This window comes from Talpa occidentalis, unplaced genomic scaffold (genome assembly GCF_014898055.3).
Source record: "Talpa occidentalis isolate TD23 unplaced genomic scaffold, MPIMG_talOcc4v2.1 talOcc4.4, whole genome shotgun sequence".
Classification (NCBI taxonomy): domain Eukaryota; kingdom Metazoa; phylum Chordata; class Mammalia; order Eulipotyphla; family Talpidae; genus Talpa; species Talpa occidentalis.
Window position 1 is genome coordinate 97,169,901 of NW_023604295.1, and position 20,214 is coordinate 97,190,114.

The 20,214-nt window shown below is 44.8% G+C and overlaps 1 protein-coding gene and 1 long non-coding RNA gene across 4 annotated transcripts in view; one reads left to right on the plus strand and one right to left on the minus strand.

Moving 5' to 3' along the window:
• CLSTN2 (calsyntenin 2) overlaps positions 1-20,214 on the minus strand; it is a 635,260-nt gene that overhangs the window by 239,825 nt on the left and 375,221 nt on the right. The window lies entirely within an intron of this gene.
• On the plus strand, positions 754-17,503 carry LOC119257720 (uncharacterized). The gene is made up of 3 exons (XR_005128102.1): positions 754-1,037; positions 12,732-12,853; positions 17,003-17,503. It is a non-coding gene; the product is annotated as an uncharacterized LOC119257720 (long non-coding RNA).

Here is a 20,214-nt window from a genome sequence, read left to right on the forward strand (position 1 = left end):
CTGTCACCTCATTGAGGTCAGGCCAGTTACCTGCTCTCTGTAGAGCAGGCCTCATGCTAGTACCCACCTCACAGGAACTGAAGTCAATTAACACACATGACCCCTTCAACTAGTTCCAGCTAGAGCTCAGTTAGTCTCCAAGGACCTCTGAATGGAAAATGCAAACTAAATATCCATTGAAGGAGGCTCAGTCTTCATCCACCTCATCAGAAATGCTTTTTTCATTGATTAATTCCAGAGCTCAAGACATCAGATTGAAGGTGATATATTCTCCACTTAGGGTGAAGGCAGTCCCACGACTTGGGTGTTTTTTCTGTTAGCTGTGGCAGCCAACACATCCATATCTCCCATGCAGCTATAGACATAAAAGCCACTGCTCAGTTGTTATGGGTTGAATTGGGTCTCCCTTCCCACCAAAAAAACAGCGAAGACCTGTGAATGTGCACTGTTTGGAAATAGGGACTTTGCTGATGATCAAGTTAAAACAAGGTCATTAGGGTGGGCTCTAATCCAACATGAGTGTGTCCTTAATTAAAAGGGACATTTGGATGGAGACAGAGATATACAGAGGGAAGAAGTGAAGACACATGGAGATGCTATCTACAAGCCAAGGAATCCCAAGACCAGCTGCTGGAAGGCAGGGAGAGACTTAGAACGCATCTCTCACCTACCCCTCAGAAGGAAGCAAGACTTGCTTTCATTCTTCTAGCTTCTAGAACTATGAGGCAAAATGCTTCCATTGTTTAAGTCACTTAGTTTTGTTTGTTATAGCAGCCATAGGAAACTAATGCATCTACCCATCGTGATCAGGCAGTTATAGGGCTGTACAACAACAGAGAATTATAGGGCTGTACAACAACAGAGAGAGTTGAGGGAGAACTTCCAAGAGGTCAGCTCCAAACTGCTGAAATGTGGATCCTCAATCCAGCTGCTGAGCTTCCATAGGGGCAACAACCCTTCTGGGGACATCACGTTGCTACCTATTGGGAGGAGGCAGTTGCTCATCTCATCATCTGTTGAGCTGCTCATCTTCTGAGGTGGGGTGGGGCATAAGGACCACTAACAAGCCCTTTCCTTGACTGTGATCTGTGTGATGTGGCTCATGACTGTTGAGGAGCAGTCTGTAGCCCTTAGCCCGATGTCCAGTGATGCTGACGATGGCGCCCCTGGCAGCTGATTGTCTGCAGCACAGTTCACACAGAAGCAGCAAATGGCTCCATGAAAATATTCACAGAAGCCCCTCCCACATCCCCCACCTTCCAGAACTTCAGCTTTTAATACATTGAAAGCAGCTGGCTTTCAACAAAATCTTGGCCTCAGTACACTGGCTTTGACAGGCTGATGAAAGCTAGGGTGGCTGAGTGCTTGGCAGAAGGTCTGTTTCCAACCCCACTTCAGCACAGCGGACTCTGCACCATTCTGAACCCCAGAATCCAGGTGCTGAGCTGTGGGAAGAGCTCTGTGATTCCACAGGGTTCATCTGTCCACATTCAGAGGAAGCCTGGGGAGATGCCAGGCTGCAAATAGTCTGAAAATTTAGAGAGCAGGCAGTCCATGCCCCCTAGAATGGCACTCAGGACTCCTCATGATTTCTCTAGAACCACAATCCAGGCTCATCTTCCCCTCACACTTTAGGCTCCAGGAATGCTGAACAATTGGTACCTGAGTTCAAATCCTGTCTCCTGGATCACAAACATGTCCCTCTTTTGTGAGCTTTGTTACCAAAATGAGCTTCCATTTCTAATTCTGTAAAATGGATCAACAAATATCTATTCTTTTTGGTTAGTATAAGAGTTACATGAGGAAAATGTGCAAAGTGCCTTCACAGTGCCCAATACAGTGATAGCTTTTATCCATCATCTTTTTTTTTTTTAAGATTTATTTATTTATACATATGTAGTGGCAGGAAGGAGACAGAGCAGGATCTTTGTGATCTGTGCAGACAGGGTAAAGGAGGAGACCTAAGTGTGCTAACAGCTTTTGCGCTCCAAAAGCCCTCAGTGGCTTTTCAGGCTTTTATTGGGATTTACCAGGTACACAGAAGGCAGGGGTGCTGGGGGATCAGGAGGCTGGCAGGCCTCCCAGCCCCTAGCAAGTCTTCACTTCGTCTGGGCTCTCCAGCATTCTCTGCTTCTTCTCTCAGCTCTCTGCTCTTCTCGTGGTTCTGCTTCTTCGTTCATTCTCTGCTCTCCTGCTGGCGTCCCCAGTGACGCCGCCCTTATAAGCCCAGTCTTAGCCCAGGTGAATCCCATCTACATATGCCCACACCCTACTCCAGGTGCCCGCCATCAGGCATGCATTCGGGACCACAGAGTTTCGTCACCTATCCTAACGGAGGGAGGGCAGAAAAGCCTGATACTTTCTACCTTACCCTACAACATACAAGAACTGGGGTATAGGCCAGAGTTGTGGGGGGTGGGTGGCGGTGAGAGTATTCACTGGAGACAGAGTGGGGAGCAGAACAGGCAGACTGACTGAAATACACTGCTGAGGGGGAGCAGTAGGCAAGACAGGAGAGGTCTACTGCACCATGTGGGTATCTGTAGGGTAAGGAAAAATGTCAGGCTTTTCTGCCCTCCCACCATCAGGATAGATGGAGGATTCTGGCGGTCCTGAATGCATGCCTGAGGATGGGCACCTGGAGTAGGGTGTGGGCATAGGTAGATGGGATTCACTTGGGCTGAGACTGGGTTTTTAAGGGCGGCGTCACGGGGCCACCAGCAGCAGCAGAAGCCAAGAGAGAAGCAGAGAAGGCCGGAGAGCCCAGATAAAGTGAGGATTTGCTGGGGGCTGGGAGGACTGCCAGCCTCCTGGTCCCCCAGCACCCCTGCCTGCTGTGTACCTGGTAAATCCCAATAAAAGAGCTTCAAAAACCACTGAGGACTCTGACTCCTACTTTACCTGGTCTGCTGGATCATAGAAAATCTGCACTGTGGTCTTCCTGCCCTTTACAATTGGCGTAAGTCAGCAAGATGATCCATGCAGACGGATATTGGAGTCTCCGAAGACCTGAAGGGACTAAGGAGTAACAGACTGTGTTTGCCTGTGACGACGCTGGAGGCATCATGGTGGCACAGGAGATGGGCAAGGTCCAGGAGCTACAGGACGAGACCTAGCATGAAGGAGACGCCCTAGAGGACCAGCCAACGACCCCTGAGGCAGCAAGAATTGTCCGGGAAGAGAGGACTGCGATTTGGAGCTCGCCAGTGTGATGGAAAGGCCTAATGGACTTGGACTGATGAACTTAGACTGACAATCCCACCAGAAGGCGGAGGATCTTGGCAAGTTGTTTTTGGGACCCTGGGGGAGGATGCTATTGTTTGTACACCCCAGGAGATAGGAATCTGGGAGTGGCCAGTGGGCCTTGATGGCCAAAAGCAGCCTGTGCATGCCCAGCAGCCAGGTGGAGGAGAAAAGCCAACTGAGAAGGCAAAAGCTGGTGCTGATGCTAAGTTTGAGAAGCCCGGAGTGGCTGTTAAGCAGCCTGAGTATGCTGAAGCCCTGTGAGTCTCGTAAAATCACCTGTGGGTGATGCCCTGCTCATTGTCGAGTGAGGGTGAGGAGTTGAGGAACCCGTCCTTGGGGTCGGGTGGGGAACGTGGCTTGGGGTGGAGCCCAAGCCATATGTAGAGTTTGGATCCCCAACCCATGTGCTTGTGCAGTGGGTTGGCCTGAGTGCAGGGGTCTGCGAGTTGCATGGGTGGCCATGAAGGCCGAGTGTTGGAGCGACTGCAGACAGAAACCCTAAGGGTTGGCAATTACCCGCAACAGAATAGAATCGCCAGTCCCAGAGCTAGTGCATCCTGGGGGTGGATGCTGTGTGTGGCTTGTAGCCGAGACTACAGCCAGAGAAGGCCAGGAAGCCTGATGGCTCCTGGTGTGTTACAGTAGATGTCGTGAGTGGTTCCCGTCCCTCGTATGAGCAGTGCCTTCGGCAGCAGATTTGTTGGCTCATCTGCTGGTACCAATAATTGTCTTTTGCCACTAGGTTGGGGCCCTGCCTGGACTTATTTATGTTCTGTTGTATTTTGTTATATTGTGATGTATTTGCTTTTGTGGGCCATGGCTGCAGTGTTTATGTTTGCTAAGAAAATTGTACATATGAAGACTATATGGCAGAAAACCCTGAGGGGGTGGACTGTAGGGTAAGGAAAAATGTCAGGCTTTTCTACCCTCCCGCCATCAGGATAGATGGTGGATCCTGGCGGTCCTGAAAGCATGCCTGATGGCAGGCACCCGGAGTAGGGTGTGGGCATAGGTAGATGGGATTCACCTGGACTGAGACTGGGGCTTTTAAGGGCAGCGTCACGGGGCCACCAGCAGCAGCAGAAGCCAAGAGAGAAGCAGAGAAGGCCGGAGAGCCCAGATAGAGTGAAGACTTGCTGGGGGCTGGGAGGACTGCCAGCCTCCGGCCCCCCAGCACCCCTGCCTGCTGTGTACCGGGTAAATCTCAATAAAAGAGCTTCAAAAACCACTGAGGACTCTGACTCCTCCTTTACCCGGTCTGCTGGATCATAGAAAACTTGCACTGTGGTCTTCCTGTCTTTTATACTATCTCTCTGGCTGGAGATTGAACTCATGCTGCAGTGACTGCAGCAAGCTTCATAGGTTGCATCTTAACCCCTTGTACCACCAGGGAGGCCCTCATTCCTCAATAACCCAATTCAAGAGCATTTGATCTATAAATAATTCTATTGATTGATAACGGAATTGCCAATAATCAAAAAAGGGGTAATTGACTCAATCTACCTACCCGGTTGCTTCCAATGGTCCAACAATGACACTGGAAGCATCGAGAGCAGTTTTCTGATGTCTAATTTAACTCAGAATCTGACGTGCCTCAGGCCTCAGTTTGGAAAGGAGGAGGGGTTCTGGCAGCAGTGAGGGTCAGAGGGGAGAGGCACCTGTCACCATGGGCTCATGCTACACATGTGCACATGTACACAAAGTCACATTCAAGTGTCTTACAAGTCCATGTTTCCCCTCCTTTTGGAAGAATTTTCCAGCAGCTTTTAGCTCCCAAATTATAGGACTATGATTGAATTAATATCAGCAGTGCTGGAATCAGCAGCCATCTGAAAAGACCTTTTTAAGTAATTGCATTCTCCCTTCTGTCCTTATTACCAGTAATGGTGATCAGTCAGTAATGCAGTCTTTAAGCTCCTGATCTGATTGATTCTGTCTTTAACTATCTCCGAGACCTGGATTGTCTCAATTCAGGGGCAGCTAGACTCTGGGTTTCTATCTTGGAGTTTTGTGCATCCTGCAGTGGAAGGAGCATCCTCAGAACTGGGGGTTGCACGGAGCCCTTTGACTTGGGTCAGAAAAAAGCCCCTTCAAATTCTCCACTGGGCTGTGTTTGCCTTTCACACCTGAGCAAGGTACATGACTCAGATGGGAGTCCCCCTCCCACCAGCTGCAGGCTGTAACTGATCTTTTCTAAGAATTAGAAGGATGTGCTTAAATGTCTATTTCTTGAATACAACCAACCTAATAGTACCTGATCCTTAACAGACGAGTACTGTGCCATGGCGCATCCTGTGACTGGAAATGGGATCACTAAGTCATCCCAAAGAGATAGGAAATGGGTGATCAGGTCCAAAGGTTCTTAGTGACCACAGCCAGGCTGCTTGTCCTATGGTTATATTTTAATCAAGACACGGATGCAAATTACTATCCACAGAGCAGGGTGATCAGCAGCATCGTCCCGAATTGATTCCCCAGTCTTTTGACACATAAGACAACCTTCAGTCAAAAAAAAAAATTATATATATATATATATATAATAAAATATAAAAAACAAAAACCAAAAAAAACCTGTCTGGTCGGGGGAAAGGAGAAAGTTATTCAAGAAGTGCCTGTGACCACTCGTTTGGGCATTTCTATCCTTCCAGACATACCAAGATTCCTTGGGTACATGGGATCTGTGCCCAACTGCCCAAGAGGTAACAGCCAATAGTAATAATAACAACAATGAGGTAAAGCAAAGGTGAATTTCTAGGCTCAGCTTCCAACCGTGCAGACTTGATGTTAAGCCCACTAGCCAGTCAGTTCCCACACATCTTTCATACTTCTTTATGTTGACATTCAGCCCAAATTCTAAGGTCCATTTCACCTGCCAACATTGGGCCTCTTTTCTTCCAGCAAAGGTGGCACCCACCCTGCAAGCTGCCTCCTCTGTGAAGCTTCCAGAATTTCTCCTTTGGGATGATTTTGTGAGCCTTTTCTTAGCCTGGCAGGGAATGTTTCTCCGTTCTGTGGCTGATCAGAACACACTTCTTTTTGTTATTCCTGGATCTCCCCACTTGGCTCTGAGGCAGAGTCTCTGTCCTCCCATTTGTGCCTCCCCAGCCTAGCTGAGGGCCTGGCACAGAGTCTTCAGCAAATGTTGTGTGCTCACTGAATTAACATAGAATAGTAAATGCACAAGTAATACATGGATTAGAAATTTTTAGTCAGGTGGTGAATGAGGCCACTGGGCTGTGCTTGCATTTTATATTAGAGCTACCACCCTGAAACTCCACTTATTCAGGTCACATGCATGAGAATGAGTCATTTCTCAGGAGCTGAGGTGGATGACTGGTTTTGCTCATTCTAGCAAGTCTTTCTCTAGTACAGGATAAGCAATGACTTATTGATCATGCTTATTCTCTTTGGGATCACATTTGGAAGTTTTCCCACTCAACTTTATAGGCAATGTCTCAATCAGGGTGAGATTTCCCTTCAGGGAGAAGGAATATTCATTTCGCAGATGAGGAAATGGAGACCTAACAAGTGGCACAGATGAACTTAAGGTTATAAGGGAGCTAAGATCAGCTTAGAATGAGGCTCCCATCCTTGCCTTCTTCTGTGGTATTTTCCATAACAGCCTTTGCCCTTCTTGATCAAAGTGACATATCATCTTCAAGTTCCACGTGTAATTTTCAAACTTTCTTCTCATAACAGTCTCAATAGCAGATGGGACATGGTGTTGCAAGTACTTCCAGGACCAGTGTTTCTGCCCCCAACAATGGTCTACACAGCTGGTATAGTTAACTCTACCAGCCATACCCTGATTATAAGCACAGGCTTTCTTCCCCTCAGTAATATCTACTCATAATGAAATTTCAGTTTAACTCAGCAAGCAACTTTATTGTATGTGTTCTCTGCCCAATGCTATTAACTGCTGTGATGAAACTGAAAATGAATGAGGATAATATACATGGAATGGTAGGGGTGCCAGGTGGGAGCAGAGCCTTCCACTGGGGTGAGAAGGCAAGGACTAGACCATGGGAAAGAGGAATTGGGGTGATGAGAGTAAAACTGTGGTCAGAACACTAAATGGGTGGGGACGCTTAGAGAGTTTACATGTGAAGTTAAAGCATTTTGCTTTATTTTCTAGATAGTAGGGAGTCAAGAAATCACCAAATTATACAATGTTAGATTTCCTGGTCCACCTTTCTGTTTTACAGGTGGACCTAGGGAGGCCCACAGAACGTGACTTGCCAGCAATCACGTGGTGAATTATTGGCAAAGGAAATGGATAGTCAGAGCTATGATTCAGGAAGTCCTCGCTGGTGGTGCTATGGAAACAGATGACATTCAGAGATGGATGAGGTGGCTAATCCTGACACATCTTTACACAGAACTCATGCATTTACAGAAAAGGCAGAGAGAAGTGGAGAAAGACCCAATGGAGAGGAACAGGTCAACATCCACTGAGCACCTGCAGTCACACTTAGAGTCAGACCCCGCGGGCACTTTGCCACACTGCCCCCTTTAAATGTCCTAAAGTCCAATGAAGAAAATGTCATGAACCCCCTTAAAGAGACTTGAAATTCAGAGAAGTTTGAAAACTTGCATGAACCTGAACCTGGCTTTGAATACAGGTCAGTAGGACACAAAGACCCTAAGCTTTTCCTGCTCAGTTGAGCCTCCCTAAATTTTACAAAGTTCTGCTAAGACCATAAGCAAATGCACAGGGATGGAGAACCTCTGCCCAGGCCATGGCCAACCCCCTGCATGTTTCTCCTCTTCTTGTTCCTGTCTGCTTCATGCTTGCATCCAGGAGAAGGGCACAAAGATTTTTTCCTATAGTTTTTCTCACCAGAAAAGACAGTTAATATCCCTGGGACCACAAGACTCACTGTCCACTGTGTGAAAGGCACGGGATCATCAGAGGTAATCACATCTTGGTGCTTCACTGACTTGGCACCTTCCATGGTGAGCAGACCAAGTTCACATTCATGACATTTCTTTTTTTTTTTTTTTAAGATTTATTTATTTATACAAGAACCAGGGTACAGGCCAGATGTGTGGGAGGGTGAAAGGATTCACCAGAGACAGCGGGGAACAGAACAGGCAGACTGACTGAAATACACTGCTGAGGGGAGCAGTGGGCACAACAGAAGAGGTCTGCACATTCATGACATTTCTTATCCATTAGTTACAATCAAGTGTTCACCCAGGTTCAATGAACCCCCCATATCATGAGGCTTTCCATCCAGAAACATGTAGATTCTGTAATAAATCATTCAGTTTCTACTATTTGAAGAATACAAGCAAGCAAGACCAAAACCTTGCTGAGAGCCAAATATCTCCCTATTGTTTACAAATTTGAGTGTGAGCGCCTCAGTGGGCATTCTCTGTAGAACAGGGTTTGCTTTCCCCCTATTCCCCAGCCCAGCCTCTCTTTTTCTCCTGACTCCAAGTTTCTATTCCAGTAACACTGTATAACTTAGAGTCCTCTGCAGAAATTGCTTATCTTCATGAACCTGTTGCTCTCTCTTAGAGTATCCTGCACTTCACCCCCCCCTTACCTAGAGTTAAGATGGCTCAGGTTATGTCACCACCTCCACCGCACCTGGGGGAGAGACTCCTCTGTGTTCTCAGAGGCCTCACAGTGGTCCTCTGTCACTGCAGTGGTCCCTGTTCTAATGCCACCTGTTTGTTTGTCCTTCCCTTCCCAGGACAATGTTGAGATTGAGTCATGTCTGCAGACTCAAGAGTCAAACACTTTTAGAAAACACTGTACACATTCTTGAAGAATTAGCATGAATAGATGAACAAATGGGTGAACCCCAGTACATGAGCTGGTACGCTTACCAGAGTGAGTGGAGACTTGAGTAACAAACCTGGAGAACATGGGAGTAACTGTGGGGAAGAAGAGGGAGGGGCAAAGTCAGCATTTATCCAAGGGGCTGTCGTATGGGACAGGGGAGAGAGAGTGCCTGGGTTTATGGATAAAAGCAGCCAGACATAAGGCAGAACCCCAGGTGAGTGAGGGACACAGTTAACCTGTACAATGCTTTGTGAACTGGACAAAAGTACTCCCTTTGTGCAGAAGCCAATCTGAAGCTATGTGGCCTGAGGAATGGTCAGTACTTCTGTGTTAAGTAAAAGTGCCTTTTATTTCGGTGGATGCAGCCTAGTACTTAAGGGCGTAGCCAGGTAAGCACAAGTGCCAAATTTCAGTATCCTGCATAGGGTACCCTTGTACAATGCCCAACCTGCACAACCTATACAGTTTTTAACCTCGACAATCCAGGTAAGGTGAGCAGAGAACAAAAAGCTTAACAGAAGTACACTACTTCTCAGAGGACCTGACTTTTAGAGTTATTTGGCTTTCATTGGTCAGTTTCCAGTCCTCCAAGCTCACTTGCTCCTCTGGAAATCCTGTGAATCTGTGCCTTGATGTGAACACTGAAAGCAGAGACTGAGACAAAGACTGGGCCCAGGTAATTTACCTGGGTGGACTCTCAGGGAGTGTGAGTGAGGGGCAAGGAAAACAAGAGACAGGCCACAGAAAAGTACAGGGGCTAGTTATTGCTGTGGACAAACTGGGCTCATATCTTTGGGACCCTTTTGAAAAAAATATATACAATGCACATCACAATCATCCCTCCAGTGTACAAGCAGCTGGGATATTTATTGGCCACCCCTCCCCCACCTCTCATCTTGCAATAGTTGAGAGTTGCCACTGGGAACATGACCTTTCCCACACTTCTGGGCAATACCTGGGTGTGTGCTGAGTAGATGCCAGTGGATCTGGAGATTCTGACAGGGTACACAAACTGGTCCATCATGATTGTGCTGGGATCAGATGGGCTGAGGGAGCATGACACGGACCTCAATAAGAGTCTGCTGAATCCTAGGTTTATGTCAGAACAGGCACTGGGAATCCCCTCTTTACTTGATGAGGACAGGAAGAGGAGCAATCCCTCTAGCCCTTTCTCTCCCAAGACAAACCGAAAGTGTTGGGTGAAGATCTGGCTTCCTGCCATCCATTGCCTTGCAGCAATCAGCAACCTGTGACCCAAAAAAGTCAGCCTTTAGCCATGAGCATCAACCAGTTCTGGGGGACCTCCCTCAACAGTGGAAGGGAAAGGCACCAGGTTGGCTCTGGCTTTTGGGTATCACTGAGTTACTTACATTTAATATTTTATGGCAGGTGTGATGATATAAGCTGCATTCTTCAACATGTATTAAAAATGAAGGGACATTTATATTTTACTGACACCTGGTCATAGATTCCCCAAGCCTGCTTTGCTGGGGCCATGCCATGAATATAGGAAGCAAATGAAAGGTCATTGATCAGGGCATGAATCTTAACCCCACAAATAAGACCTGAATTTCTTATGTCCACAAAATCAAAAGAGGTTGCTTTTTTTTTTATGAGATTGGACTGAATTTCTTTTTTAATTCAAAGTGCACCGGTCCTCCCTGGGGACACAAGAGATTGAGACACAACCTATGAAAGTATCCGCAGGCACTGCAGCACGAGTTTGATTCCCGGCAGGCCAGGGAGCAACCCACAGGTGCATCAGACCTCTCTCCTGACTCTCCCGCTGCTCCCCTCAGCAGTGTATTTCAGTCATTCTGCCTGTTCTGTTCCCCAATCTGTCTCTGGTGAATCCTCTTACCACCTCCCACACACCTCTGACCTGTACCCCAGTTCTCGTATGCATAAATAAATAAATCTTTTTTTTTTTTAGTGTGCACCATATGTATTTATAAGCCAAGTCACAGTGCTTTCAGGAAAGGGTTGGAGATTGTTTGCGAATACTGAGTATACACAATACACAGGAAGCAGACATAAGTAAGTGGCACCAAGGAAGGCATGGGCAGCAGAGCCTAGGGCCAGCTATTTCTTTCACAACAAACCGAAAGTCTTAAAGTCAAGAACTATATAAGACACCTGACACCCATTAGAATGACTACTATTGAAAGGAGAAAAAACAAACAAGTGTTGGAAAGGATGTGGAAAAATTGAAACTTTAGTGTACTGTTAGTGGGAATGTAAAAGGATGTATCTGCTAATGAAAACTGCTAATTAAGTCTTCTCAAAAAATTAAAAATAGAATTACCATATGATCCATCAATTCCATGTCTACATACTAAAAAGAATTGAAGGCAAGATCTCAAAGAGGTATTTGTATATTTATGTTCACAGCAGGGTTATCCATAATGGCCCAAAGGTAGATGTAACCCAAATTACTCCATCATGAGTGAATGGATAAACAAATGTGGCATTTCTATAGACTAGCATATTGTTATGTCTTTAAAAAGACATATGCAACAATATGGTTAAACCTTGAGGACATTATACTAGGTGAAATAAGTCAGTCACCAAAGAACAAATATTTCCCTATTATATTTTTATTAGGTAGCTAGCATAATCAAAACGGTAGTCACAGAAGGGAGATTGGTGGTTTCCAGGGGCTGGGAGGAAGAAAGAGTGGGGAGTTATGGTTTAATGGGTATGAAGTTTCATTTTTTCAAGAAGGAAAGAGCTCTGGAGATGGAGGGTGGTGTGAATGTGCTAATGTCACTGAACTGAGTATTTTAAGTTGGTTACAATGGCAAATATGATGCCATGTGTATTTTACCATATTAAAAATTTAAAATGATATGGAAGAGAGGAGGCCCTTTAGATGATCTATTCCAACCTGCCAATGATACAAATAAGGCCCAAAGGGAAACGATGACTTTGTTAAAGTCATATATCAAATTCATGAAGGAACCAAGACTAGCATTTAAATTCTCTCAGTTCAGTGCTCTTTTGATAAATTTATGTTAACTCATTTCAAGATGTTGAACCAAGTGTGAGTGGTAAGTTTATTAAACAATTACCACATAAGTTTATTAAACAATTACCACTTTTCTGAGGCCTTGACATGTATGAACTAACTGAATGCTCACAATGATCCCATGAGGAAAGGACTATTACTACTATTACAGAACTACTATTGTTTTTATTTTACACAGGAGGAAACTGAGGCCCAAAGTTATCCAATGACAGTCAGAATTTGAATCTTGATTGTTTGGCCTCAGGGTCCGCTGTCTCATTCACTTTGCTACACTGAAAGCATCCTCCACATGGCAGTGTTCAGAGTGCCTCCCTACCTACAGTCAGTATGAGGAGCAGCACTATGAGGAAATGTCTGTATTGTCTTCCATTCATTGTGTATGTCCTGAGTGAGCACCTTTGGGTCTCTAGCTTACGCAAAATTGAGAAAAACAGGATTGAAAACATGGGAAATGAAATAACACATATGATCCCCCAAGCCTGCTGTGGTGATCACTGAAGGAAGAGGTCTGAGTGCATTGGGGAGCCTGAAAAAACTTTTCTCGGTAGGGTAGATAAGTCCTAAGTTTTGAAGAATTAACAAGGCTTGGCTTAAAGGGATGGTTTATCTCTTGATCATCTGGTGTGTATTCTAATCCTATAATACCATTTCTCTACATTCCAGGGTGCCAGAAAATGTCTGTCTGCACTGTTTGATTGGAAAAAGGGTCCAACTTCTGGCATTTTCTAATTCGGGGCTGGATGAGATAGCTACCTCCTTTCTGAGGAAGTTGGTATGGTAACAAGGTAAGTGTAGTTAAAATAAGATACAATGAGTACCCAGAACAACTGACAAACCATCCCCTTATGATTTCTGTGGGTACAGGGATTGTAGTACAACTCATCTGAGGCACGGGACTCTACCTCCCAACCCCACAGCTAAGTTTTAAACTAGTTGATATGTTGTTCTCATAAGTATAATTTCATTAAACAAATAGGTCTATGACTAAATATGTCTGAGAACTATAGTCAGGTATTTTCACACTACACTGAATTTTTTCAGATTCCACAGTAACTATGAACTGGCAAGGAAATATTTTTGGAGGGCCTGGTACACATTTCAGTCCCACAAAAACTCTTAGAGGTAGGTTTTACAGTTATGTCCACTTTATAAATTAGGATCCTGAGATTTATGAAGGTGAAGTGACTTGACGAAGATCACAACTATTGGTTAGTGAAGCCAGTATGTGAAGAAAGAATAGTCTGACTCCAAAATCCTTCTTATTCTTTTTAAGTACACTGGACAATATGTTCAGAGTTTTAACCTGCCTACAAACAGTTCCTAAAATTTTAGAAGTATGAAGAGCTCTTGCTAACAGTACCCAAGAGACTTATATTCCAAAACTGAGACCAGTTGCACCTGATCCTATGTGAGTACCCAATGCTTTGGGATCCTTCTCATGTACCCACAAAGGTGCTTTGTAAACTATTTTGCCAAAGTCCCAACAGGGGCAGGTCATGAGTGTTTGGGCTTAGTCTTCCTGTGGCTTCACCTCTGAAATGCACAATGATGGCTATGTTGTTAAGAGTTAAGAGAGCAATTGTTCCCATAGCATATGGCTTAAAGCATCATACTTGGTTGGGTACCAGTAAGCCTGACCTCAACTTTAATGATTCTCAGTTTCTCCACAAGAATGCACGCTGGGTTATTTAGGGATGAGATTAAATAGAGTCAACCTCTTTGTCTTCTGTATGCTTTCTAGCATTGCTTTAATGACACTGACCTATTTGTCAAGAGCTACAAAAACAATCACTTTAATGAGGTGTTATTTTTTTCTATGTGATAATCTCAATTGATGACATTTTCAGTTATTCTTTAGGGCCACCTCTTATGTTAATTTTAGTAATGATAAAAGATCATGTATAAAATATTTCACATCCAGATAGTTGATCTTTCACTCCTAAAATTGATGTCTAAAGAAAATATGGTTGTAGGGAGAACTTTGGGAAAATGTCACACCAAATTGCACAGGTCAATTAGAGAGTTTTGTCTAAAGATGCAGAAGCAAAAAGAAAGCTGTAGATTTTAATGTTGCCCAAAGCTTTCATTTCCACAGTCCCTCTTAAATGGCAGGCATGGTGTTCAGGACCATGGACAGCACCATGATGAGTCCTGTTTGGATGAAGGGGTTTGGGGGCAGGATGAATGGTAGTTTCTAGATAATTCTGTCCTTTGAGCTTTGAGTCCTTGAGAGGACTAAGGCTTGGAGCTATTCCTTGAATCACCTATCTATCACAGAGAAACACACCAACTTCCAATTCCTCAGAACTGACTTCTGAAAATGAGGGAAAGCTAGGATGATGAAATGATTCTATATATGGTAAAGCTCAATATATTTTAAATTCAGTTCCATGGAAGTATCAAGGAATTTACAGCTTCAAATTACTGCAGCAACCAACGGGTGTGTGATCTCTGAAAGCTTTGGGCACATGGCAGACAATAGCTATGAAACTTTGAGACATACTCCCACATCTTGTCTGGCCTCCTCAACTTTATATCCAGAAGTGTTCCCTACTGGTGGTCAGTTTCTAATCTACGAGGTTCATTGTTAACACATGAGATTTCTTGACAGTGACAAAAGCTTCACTTTCCAGGGGAAAATATTGTTTGGGGAATTTTGAGAAATCAAGCAAGACTCAAAGGAGTAAATGATGGCATTTCAGGAATGATGCTACACAGCAGAGGAGAGTTTGGAGGTGATGAGTGGAGGGCTGAAGTCTGACACACCCTGTGTTTGTTAAAGTGCATTAAAATAGTACTTTTTTCTGTGGTTAACACTTCATTGTGGGCTAGGACTATGAGGAGGAAAAGTACATATTTGGTTTCTTAAAGCTTTCATCCAACAAAAGTTATAGGCAGGGTTTCTGGGAAAGGGATGAGCAACCCGCCCATGGCACACAGCAAACTGGCTCTCTGCACCCCCCGACCTCAGGCTTTCTAATCCAGCTCATCAAACTTCTTGCTTTGGAGGCAGCTTCAGATTTGTAATCTCCTTGTAATCAAAATAAATCTTCTCTTAATAAGGATGCATGCCAACGCTCTTTAATTTGTCACAGATATTAACTGTGATTTCACAAGTTTTCAGCACTTTTGTGACACATCTGCAGTCCCATAAGGGCCCCCTAACCCACATTTCTGTGGTCACTGTCACCACAATATCACTTCTAGTTTATATAAGCAGTTCTCAGGGCAAAGAGGTCCTTTCCCTCATCTCTTACTTGTTTCAATAAATCTGTTAAAAATGTATGAGATGCAGAGACTTCCCCACACAGTCTGGCTGCTTTTTCACATGATTTGGACAGAATAGAAAGATATAAATATACATGCAGATCCATGCCAAGAAGGCATTTTCTGTGGTCAGACTGGGCACCATTATAATTTTTTTTTTAAATTGTTTTTCTCCTTGTTATAAAAGTAAACATGTGAATTATAGAAATTTTGCAACATTGTAGGAAAAGAAATGAAAACCAACCAATTGAACTTCCACAACCCTAGAAAAAATCACTGTCAACATTTCGGTCTGGTTTCTGCTAGCAGAATTTTTCTCTACATGTAATTTTATTTTATAATATGTTTTCTTTCTCCAGTGGGAATAATGTGCTGTATATGCATTTTATTTTGCTCACTTTTTTATATAGTAGAATTTTTATATGTCATCTAAAAATCATTTTTAATACTGCAGAATGAAAGAGGTGCATTATTGGTTACTTAACTATTCCTCTATTATTGAACAAAATTTCCTCTTCCTTTCTTATTTTGAGGAATTATAGCACACTGATGATAGCTTTCTACATTCAGGATAGTTATGGTTAAGCATGATCATTTTATTTTAATTTATTTTATTTTTTTAAAGATTTATTTACTTATTTATACAAGAACCCGGGTATAGGCAGATGTGTGGGAGGGTGAGAGGATTCACCAGAGAGAGTGGGGAACAGAACAGGCAGAGAGAAGAAATACACTGCTGAGGGGAGCAGCGGGCGAGACAGGAGAGGTCTGCCATGATCAGGGGAGGCCCCATGATCATTTTAACTGAGTGCGTCATTAGCTGTTTTTGATTAGTAGCAACCTTTTGATGAAGACCTAATGTGTGCACAGTATGTTTCAAGGTAGTGCAGGATAGATTTGACCATATAAGGGCAATACCCAAGCCCTGGGGTCTTGTTTAAAGAGGTGTTGCAGAAACTCTCACATGGTTGCTCTTCAGAGGTTTGCCCACTCTCCTTGCTGGTGAGTGTCTTATTCTATTGACTAGGACATGTATTTCTGGGCATTACCTGTGAACATTGCCAGGCAAGCATGTGATGCTGTGAATGGTTGCAGCCATTTTTGAAGAAAAGAAAAGCAACAGACCAGTGTCAGGACAGAGGCCAAAGCTGAACTTGGGTTTTGGGTGATGGCACTGAGTTGCTGATCACTCAGTCTGGTGCTGTGCACCATGGGACTCCTTATTACATGAGAAAATGTGTTTTCCTCCTTGTTTCTCCTAGTGGAGTTGGAACTTTTATTAAATGCTGCTGAAAGCATCCTAGCTGATAAAGTTAAACCCACACATATCATAATAATGATGACCACTTATGAAATTATTTTACAGACGTTATTTTTAATTGAGGAGCAATTCCCCTCATTAAACAAATGAAGAGACTGAATATCAGTAAAGTTACATGATTTTACCCAGATCACTGAAATGGGATTTGTATGCGCATTTGTGAGCCTGGAAACTTATTAACAGTTAGATTAGAGAAGTGAATAGTTTTAAGCATATTGTCCATGAGGGTGAAGAGGAGGCAGGGAGTCTCCTTAGCTCCTATGTCTTCTGTTGAATGTGCATGCATGCAACTTACTATTTCATACAATCTTTTTGCATCTTTTAATTTATTTTTATTCTCTCCCAGATAACCTGCAGAAGACAAGACAGGCTCGGAAAGGTGTAAGAGTTGTGTCCTAAGGCACAATGCCATTTGGCATCAGAAGCTGAACAGCAGCCAAATTCCCTGGCTTGTGGTCTCCACTTCCCTCCACCACAGCCCATTGCCTGCTCAAGGAGAGAACCCTTCTCCCTTTCTGGTTTTCTCTCGAGTCCCCATCATTCATTGTCCCTATTTTCTTGAGCACAGCATCTACCCTGTGGTGCTGTTAACAAATACAATACATCAGAGAAAGAATTACAAATATTTATTGCTATAATAACCTCCCACCCAAAAACGGGACATGGATCAGATCATTAGAGAGAATCAACTCAGCATGAGGTGTGCTTTTATTTCTCCCCTAGATTTTAATTCAGATAATATACGTGATTTTCTGGGAGTGAATTTCTTAAGGAAACAAGATTGTGCATGACAGTGATGCTGTTTTGCAAAAAGGGAATTTATTTTTGATTCAGTGATCCCATCAGAACTTTGTGACCCAGAAATCTCTTGGAGGCTTTCCAGCCAGGACTCAGAGATTTCAGAAGTGGTAGTGTTTGGGTGGATGCCTGAGCCTGAGATACCCCAAGCCTTGTCACTCATACACTCTGCTCTTCACAACCTCACTTAGGCAGATCTTGTTCATTTATAAAGTTCAAGATGCAATAATAACAAGAGAGTTCATGCTAAAAATCTCAGTTCATTGCTGTTGACTCTAGAAAATTTCTTTACACTCTGGTGGGTTGGGGGGTCCTCCTCTACAGGAATAATCCCTGGAGATGGTCTCCACTAGGCATCCATCACCCTCCATCTTATTTTTTTTCTGTCAGTCTCTCCCACTAGAGTCTGAGATCCTTCACTTGTATGGTGTCTGAGCCTGTATCTCCAAGCCCTCAGTGGCTGAAGCTGCCATGTGGGTGCTCAATACATGCCTCCCAAAGGGCACTCAGAAAAGGACTCAGTGCTGGTTCACATGCCAGTGTGCAGGTGGGGAGAGAGAAGCCTGGCGGTCTCAGGCTTTGGGTGGTCTGTCCTGATGGAGACCAGCACATAACCGAGTCCAAAGAAGACCCACCTCTCCCCAACGTTGAAATCCTGTCTCTCCCTTTGCTGACCAAGTTCTTGTTCCAGGGATTTAGCTATATGTAAGGCTCTGCCCTTGAGAATAGCTTCTGCTCCAGGGATGCTCTTCCCCTGGGCATCTGTAGCCTGGAGAGTGGAGCCCCAGAGAATGGCCGAGGGTGACACTGAGTGAACTATGAGGGTGCTGGGTCTGCATGAGTTGAACCAGCAGTGCCAATCCTGTGCTGGACAGGGCAGAACTGCTCACCCTCCTGCCCTTGGGGCCTGCGTTCTCCATGAAGCTGGGGGCAGGGGTGTCCTTGAATTGGACACTAATGAGCAGAAAAGGGATGTGTGCATCCCAGAATTGTGATCAAGGAGAATGATCTGGTCATCTCTGGGTGTGGTGGGGGTGCTCCCTGCCCTCTCAGAGGAGGTCTCTCTGGCTATTTGAAGCCTCTGTTTCTCAGAGAGTGCAGCCCCCAGCTTCTCCCATTCATTCCCTCAGCCTCAATGCCAAATAAATGGGCAGCACCAGTCTAAGGACTATCAGCTGGAAGGGAAGTTAAGTTACCAGTTTCCAGGGTCCCTAAAAGTCTCTCTCTGCCCTGCTGGGAGAGGGTGTGGGCCTGAGTGGAAATCCACAGGTGAGGGCACTGAGAGTGAGTAAAGCAGGTGGTGCAAAGCTCAGACAACAGAGGCCACTGTGGGACAGAGAGGAGGAGGAGGCAGGTCCCGTGCTGCAGGCACATGGCCCCAATGGCTGGGTCAGACCTCCTCTAGCTGGTAATTACAATGGAGATTGATTTTGCTGGGCAGGAAGTGATGACGGTATTGTCAGAGAGGTAGGAGGCAGGCTGAGGAGGCTTGAGCCTTACTCTGGGCCCAAGGTAAGACAGGTTCCCAAGGCAGAGTCCTTCTAAACTTCTCTTTAAAGCCCCTCGTCCCCTATTCCAGGAACAAGATGCGAACTGCCAAAGGTATCCCTCAATCACCAAGGGAAACCACCCATCACCACCATTTCTCTTGACCTTGACCCATCAATTTCAGCTCCACACCCCCCCAAAGAAAAGGGAGCACCCGGAAATTTCCCAGAACCCCCTGTGGAGAGCTGATTCTGGCTCCCAGTAAAAATGACCTCAGATACTTTTTACTGTTGCCTCTGTTCACCTCTCATCAAAGAAACAAGCAGACCTGAGCAACCCAGGTTCTTACGCCTTCTCCCACCACTGCCATCTACTTCTTGCATTATAGAACTGCCCAAGGCTGCAACCACATTCTTCCAAGTAGCCTTTTCCTACTTGACATGGCCCTGGGCCCCAACGAATAATGAAGATACTCACGAATCTTATATAATCTAGAAGGTACACAAAATCCCTCTCCCAACAAAAGGGAAGCTTGAGCATCACCTATCTCGAGATGGAACCTTCTTGGTGCCACTCAGCTCTCAGGGACCAGCTGGCCTACTGTGTGTGGCCAGGCCCAAGTTGTCCTCTTAGTGTTAACAGTGTGTCCTGGAGAAAGTAACACCTGCATCTGAAATCACCAAATCAGGACCGTGTCTTTTAGTGCTCTATCATATTCCTTATCCATCCTCTTACGACTTCTTTCTCCCCTTCAGATAAGGTGGCAGGATTGTTACTTTCAGTTTTTGATCTGCTGCTGGGACTCCCTGCCCATGCTTCCTCTTGCTCGATGTCCCTGTTTCCTATTAAAATACCATAAATGGTGGTGAATTCTGACAAGTCTCCCCCAAAACCAGATCTGTGATGCTTGCCAGGTAGAAGGTAGTCCTGAAGCCTTGTTCTCCTATTGGGGAATTATTTCATTCTGGGGGTCTCCTGCTGGTATTCAGGACTCCTAAGGGGACCCGACCACAGGGCTGTCAGAGCAGCTGGGCCGAGGGAAGAGCCCAGACATGCATCATGCTCAGAGATGACACTTCAGGTGGACACATCTCATGGTGGGAGAAGGACATTTGTTTAGCACACGGGAACACAATGTTCAGAGGCTGCTGGGAAGACACTTGCAATAAAATGGAAAAGCCATAAAGCAACAGCAAAGTGTTTGCAGCAAGAATAGCCTTTTTCTGAGGGAAAGTGGCTGATTTGCCACTTCTCCAAAACATCCGCATTGTG